Source organism: Micropterus salmoides, unplaced genomic scaffold, assembly GCF_014851395.1.
Source record: "Micropterus salmoides isolate LMB-PRFRI ecotype aquatic unplaced genomic scaffold, ASM1485139v1 Ms_hic_scaffold_18, whole genome shotgun sequence".
NCBI classification, from domain to species: domain Eukaryota; kingdom Metazoa; phylum Chordata; class Actinopteri; order Centrarchiformes; family Centrarchidae; genus Micropterus; species Micropterus salmoides.
In genome coordinates, this window is record NW_024040928.1 from 17,739,364 (window position 1) to 17,746,534 (window position 7,171).

Below are 7,171 nucleotides of genomic sequence, written 5' to 3' on the forward strand. Positions count from 1 at the left end.
AATTCCTGCTACCTGCGTGTGCTAATCCGTTCTTTCACCCATATTCTTTGTCTTTATAAGTGCTATCTTTATAATAACAAAGAACAGCTGTTTCGTGTGTAGGTTCACGTCATTTCCCATTTCACATTTCACCTGTGTTTTCTTGACCAAACGTGGTTAGGAGACCAGCATCGGGTGACTCAGCCGCTGTCAGCTCGTGTAGTGTGTGACCCCCTCTCACCGATCAGTCACCTAGTGTGAACGCCACAGCGACTTCAAGACTCTCGTCACAGGATGGCAAGATGTGTAGTCAAGGCACAGCCATCGGCCGACGCTGAAAGTCCTGTAGAGTGAAGGTTCTGAATACTTCTTCCACCACTGCTTGAAATAGGACCCACATCTGCTGTGTTAGATTTGGAAAGGCCTACCGTACACATTTGTAGAACCAATTATCATTGGTATTTTCTGGATCATTTGAAAGTGATTATTAATCAAATTATGTGGTGGACTTAGCTTCTGATGTAAATAAATTCAGATAAAATCTTTCGCAAGGAATAGACTTTAGTTTTCATGCCCAAAGCAGATCAGATTTTACAGTGTTGTTTGAACACTAATTCCATCTGTGTAAAATAAGTGACAAAAAAAAGAGAAAATATGATAATAAGTGGAACAGCACCACAATAAACCAGGTGGAAAATATTTTACAGATGAGGTTTAATAAGTGAAGAGATCTATTTTGTATTTGTTGCCAATTAATCATTACTGCCTTTATGAGATATTGACATTGATTTTTCAACCGTTATATTGATCGCTTTTGAGTTCTTGCCTGAAACTGTTATTTTTGACTCGTGAGCGAAATTCATAATATCTAGTAGCAGCCAGGCCACTCGTTTTCGGCAAATACTGTACAACGAATCACTCTTATTAATCCCCATTATTCCTCCAAGAATGGAATAGGATCTTTATGGCCCACAAGAGCCAGGAGACTTCATCATTATGCCATACATCTACGACACCTAATGTTAGAATGATAGACATAGAAGTGCAGAATTTCTCCAAATAAATTACTTTGATTCCAGTACATTAAGCAGAGCTGATGCACCTTTTACTCCCCCTTACTTAAACACTGCACAGTATCAAAGGTATGACCTGCAATCTGAGGAGCACATGTGGTAGTTTGTTGACGTTGGCTCTGATGTGCTATGGCAGCCAGATTTAAAAGACATTAACAGCAAAGGGAGTCCTCTGAGGGCATAAACTATTTCCCCTGGGCAGTGATGGAGAGATAACGGACCAATTTGTCAACAATTTTGTGGATGGTTGTCAGATTTCAGACATGCATTTCCCAGGTATACTGGGTCTGGATGAAAGTCTCTTCTACCATGTGTTTTTAGTGAGTGATGAGCTTCTCTGTGCCCCAAAATATTTTCATTGGCTGCAGGTTTGAGTGTCATATGACCTGTGCAAAGAATATGTTGATATTTAATACAAAGCACTTTGGGGAACCCCGTCCAGCTCCAAAAGACCTAAAACTGAGACAGAAAAATTTTATCTATGTTTGCTTGAGAAAAAGACCATAGGAGCAAAGTCAGAGGAGAAAAAGAAAAGAGAAAAGGTGAAAAGATGAGACACAAACACACTTTATAAACACGTGTACATGAAGGATACCACATCTGCTACGGATGTTAGAGAGCATAAAGTCATGGGCCCTTTTCTACTTAGACTCGTATGTGTGCGTGTGTGTCCCGCTCAGAAATGATGACTGCTGTCACGGGAAAGAAGAAAAATAGATAAACTATAACCAATACAACAGAACGATGCAAAGCAGGAAAACAGAACTGTGGTCCAAGATTTAAACTCTACACCATTGCTTCTTGGAAAGACCTGAAACACAGCGTTTAGAGCATGTGATGCTGAAACTCCTAACTGAGGCATTTTAACAGCCTTTTCATCATAATAAAATAAAACCAATGCTTCAAACAATAATTTTGACACTGTAGAACTTAAACCAGTACTTGTAATACAGAGATATGATGTTAGAATAGCTGATAGAAGAGCACATTTCTCTCAGTACAGTTTTAGAAAGAACATTCAAAAATGTCATTGACTGACAGCATTTATTGTCACGTGGAAAAAGTGGTATAAGTCTTGTTTTTTGAGGCTGCAATGAGTTTTGACTATGACATGAAGTAGACAGAAAAAAAGACACCAATGCTGCAGCATATCAAATTTTCTTTCGGAGAAGGTGTTAGCAACACAAGCAACATGGGCATCATATACAATATCTCTTCCTCATTTACTGTCAGATTTAAGTAATCTTATAGTTTGATCCATTCACTTTTGAGAAAGCTTGTCTCTTTGGCTTGAAAAATTTCTCCACAGCTAGCTAATTTTGTATTTCTGCTACTTCAAATTTCAGTGATGCAGTGTGAGAGGAAGTTCTCTGGGTCCAGAGCTTTGAAGCCGCCCAATCTATCCAAGTTGACTGTTCTGTCTGATATCAGGCCAAGGACAAGTTAGTTGAGTTGACTTAACTTGCCATTACAACAAAAGTCAGAAACTTGCTGTCAACACAGCATGCTAAGAAAACCCACATATGACACAAAATAAAAAAGAGAAGCTAAAACATATTAAAATACCCAAAAAACAAAAAATTTCTAAGAGGTATCCCATTATCATTGCAATCTGCACAAGGTAAGCCATACCAGTGAGACAGAATGAATCATAGCACAACTTTGAAACTAGAGCACCTCTTTGAATGCAGCCATCATCGCTTAATGGTAATGTTAATTACACTGCTGTAAAACGGTCCATTTGTAAAGACAGCAGACATTTAGACCATTAGCCCAAGTGAGAGCTGCCTAGAGGGATTGCATTGGCCAGTGTACCAACGTCAGTGTTGACTATCAGTTAAGTGGAATAACCTCATGCCACGAGAAGCACAGTGATAAATGCCGCTGAAACAACACTCAGATACTGTTGGTTATGTTGAGGTAGGAATTACGATTCTCTGAAATACACATAAATGCGTGTGTGGGTGGACATTGAGGAGGGTGTTATGGGTTTCTTGTCTGGAGGTGAAAAACAAGAAACAAATCAGAATTGTTGAAAGGCTTGAGTCTACTAGTTTCTGCTGATAAAAGCCTTTTCAAGACCACATTTGCATCATGTGTGCGATCGTTTAGGTGGAGACTGTGTTCATCAGTTGGGTTGTCCTGAGGAAAAAATGTGCGGTCCACACACTAGCGGAATAGACAGAGTTTGGCCTAACCAAACATACGATCACCGATGTTTTCTTAATTAATAAGAATTTACTGCAGCCAAGAGCTGACATCAGAAGACAGGATGAAACAGTGACAGCCATCAACGTCAACCCCATGTACACATACACAAAAACACACACACAAACGCTGCCTTTTAAATTTGTCCAAAGATGTTAAATTTCACATATTTTCAGCCAAGCTAATGCTATGAAATCCATTAATGATGACACGGCACTAAAACATCATATGTCAGCTATTTTCCAGTGTGTGTCAGATCCTCTGTAAATGTTCTCAGTCAAGGTCTGTGCACCGAGCAAACTGCAGATCCTCTATATAAAAAAAGGGGCAAAAGGCCACGCTTGCCTGATTGAGTCCAGGCCCAGCTGACTTTCCACACGTGGATCTTACATTATAAAATTAGCTTCTTTTCAAACCAGCTCATCAATACAAAAATGCCAGTAAGCTACTCCTGGAATTGTTCTACTGATTTGGAAATAGCTCATTTTCATAAATTTGAATAAAGCACAAAATTGCTTAATTACAGGATCATTAAAATCTCATCAGAAATAAATATGTGGTTGTGAAAGAATGCAGAATCTAACTGTTTTCCACATGCTGCTTTTTTTGTTTCTTTTTGATAGAAGTGGGTCACGCTATTTGGGCTGGAAAAAGTTAGCCTTCATTCTAGAGAGCTGAAATCATCACAAGAAGAATCAGCTGAAGGTTGAAGAGAGAAAAGCAAAAGAGACGGAAACAGGGTGAGAATCAGATATCAGAAATCAAGAATCTTACAAGCAACGTCATGTTTTATTTCTATTTGTGTACAGAAATATTTTGGCAAGCAACACTTGATACTTAAAATGTTATCTTTTTGTTGTATCCTTGTATTCTTCAGTGTGCTTCATACATTTTTTTTCCCAAAATAGATTTTTGTGTGCTGTATATACTGCATGGAGGAGGACAAAGTTAGTTTTTCTAATTTAGAGGTAGAAAAAAAGTATCTTTAAAAGGGATGTTGGAGTGAATGTTATATTTCACACTACTGATAAGGCTGTGGTTACATTGCTTTGTGGAGCAGTTAGCACTTGCCTGTTCCATTTCTCCCTTTATTATTGCTGCTGCACATCACTGTGAAATGCTGAGTCTAGAGAGAAGCACTTGCTACCTAACATTTTAATCTTTTAAACCTGACAGAGGGGGCAGTGTAACATGCTGTACACAGCTGACACAGATTATATAGTTGATAAAGTGAGTGTGTTAGGAAACAGTAGCATATTTACACATCCAACAGATATGGAGCAACATTAGCATTTAGCTCTATTTTGCTCTCCACTAACCGCTCAGGGAAATATCTCTAGCAGCTAAACGCTCTGCTGATGTTCACCAGCGAGTCGCTAACTATGTCTGCCTGTTGTTTGGTGCCAGGTAGTACACAGTGAAGTTATAAGAGTTTATTTCATGAAAACAGCTGACTGCTGCAGGTAGGGTGACCATATTTTGGTTTTCAAAAAAGAGGACAGTTGGGGCAGGAGGTAGACACACACCGGAGTGGGTGGAAGGTTTCCGCCCACATTTTATATTCCAACAATAATTTTTATCAAACATGATGCTTTCAAGAAGAGGGGCGTCTAAAGGAGCAAATATTCTTACAATGGCATCCTTGCTTTGGCTAAATGTACATCTGTCCACTGCAGAGGCACTAAACACTTGGAGGAGTAACTACGGTACTATAAATTTGTGTCTTAGTACAATATTATTATAAATAAAAAGTGTAATGTTAGTATAATACTAATATATTTATAGGTTACACTTTATTTGGCTTATGTTTGCCTACAGATTGTTTAAAGTAGGCCTATGTGTAACATTTCAACAGCTTATAGGTATTCAACAATTCAACTGCTTCACAAATAAAACAGTTTTCTGTCTTGTTAAGGTTTGATTAGGGACAATATTAGTGTATTCATTATAATTTCAGATAATAGTATCATATATAGCTACCACTAGTATAACATTAATTCCAATTACAGAAGTTTCATTTGGGTACATTGTTTTCATTCATTAAATCCTTGTGCAAGATAAATGGGCTACATGGTGGTTAATCATGTGTGCCAACTTGTCAATAATCATAACCATTCATGCTGAAGTAGTTTTTAATGACCCGCATTATCTAGGCTGTCATTGGTTGGCAGACAAGAGTAACCTACTGGCAGCTTGTAAGAAGTTCCAGACACAAGAAAAAGTCCCGGTATACCAAAGAGTAAAATGTAATAGTACCGGTACTGGTCAACGAAAAAGCAAAAACGCACACAATGAATGCAGACTGTAGAAAGCAAGTAATCCCGGCTGGACGCATTTTTTAGGTCCCAAAAAGAGGACATGTCTGGGAAAAAGAGGACGAATAGTTTCCCTACTGGAGTAGAGATGCTGATGAGAGTGGTGAGAAACAAACAATAAGTTGCGGGTTTTAATACCAAAACAATGAGCTGAAAGATGTTAAAACGTGTGACATTTTACAAGTCACACATTTATAGATATTGCGTGAAACAGTACGGTAGAACAGTCTCAATAGAATCCACACAAATAGCTGAATATTCACAAATATATTTCCATTGAACAACGCTAAGTTGATTTACAAATGATGATAGTTGTAAATTAGAGGCACAGATATGGATCCAGGAGTTACGTATCTTGACATTATGAACACAGCTGAATTAAAATTTTTTAGGGTTGACGTTTCACTTTTTGTGAATTAAAAAGGCTTTTATTGTCCAAGTTATCTGATTAAACTGCATTATTTACTGTTTTGGTTGTTAAGTTTGGTCACAGGACCCTTTCCTGTTCAGGCCAACTGGAGACACTCCAGTTCAAAAGAGTGGACTCAGCAAATATATTTTAAGTAAAGCCATGAGAGCTACAGTACTTTTCTCTGAACAAAAACAGCACCATCAGAAAATATCCTCCATGGCATGCTTTATTAATTCCGTATATGTCCTTGTGTTCCAACATGTGAATATACACTTAAAACAAGTCATGTAATTGTATAGTATTAACAAAATAAAGCCGATGTGTATTCACATCTTAAATTTTTTTCTGCATGCTGTACTTTTATTTAACAATCTGGCTAAAACATATCAATCATTATCTGTTAAAGAGTTCAATATCTGGAAGAATAATTATGTGTCAAGTCTTATTAACTGCTGTTTTGGTTTAAACAAATACTCCTTGTGATGGACAAGGAGAGTGTAAGGTTCAGCTCTGTAAGGATGTATAAAAAATGTTACATGTATTGGAAGAGACCACGTATTGGCAGTAGAGGGGATATGCAGAGAGTCCAGGGGAATATCGTGTATCCTCTGTAGTATCAATTGGAATGACAGGACCGGATTGCACAAACAGGAGCTATAAACAACCTAGAGACATAGAAAATGGCCTGTCCCTCTGAAAAAGCTTTTCATGAAAAAATAAGGGTCTCATGAAAACAAAAGATCTGGGAATTCTCAATTGCTCAGAGACATAATATTTACCCAACTCCAAGATGACATAACAGACAGGCTGCAGTGACAGAGACTCGGCTGTTTTGCTCTCAGTTCACTGTTCTTTTAATGGGGCTTGGATGGAAGTTAGGGCTCCTTTTTTGTTCAATACTCTGAGCTCATTGTGAAAAGTCAGTTATGAACTCAGCCTGCTGAGCCTTGCAATTATATCATTCTTTTGGCACATGGATAGGTCACGCATAAACCTAAGAAACTCTGAGGGGGAACTGGGAGGTCAGTGTAAAGGAGTCAGAAATCATAATTATCTTTATCAGTGGTTAGACTTTTGTTATCTTTATTTGAAGGTTAAGGTTACACAGAAGAAGTGAATGTCTGAAATAGGAAATTTGAACCTCAGTGTCCCATTGTTTTACTTCCTACTGCGAGGAGGAAAAA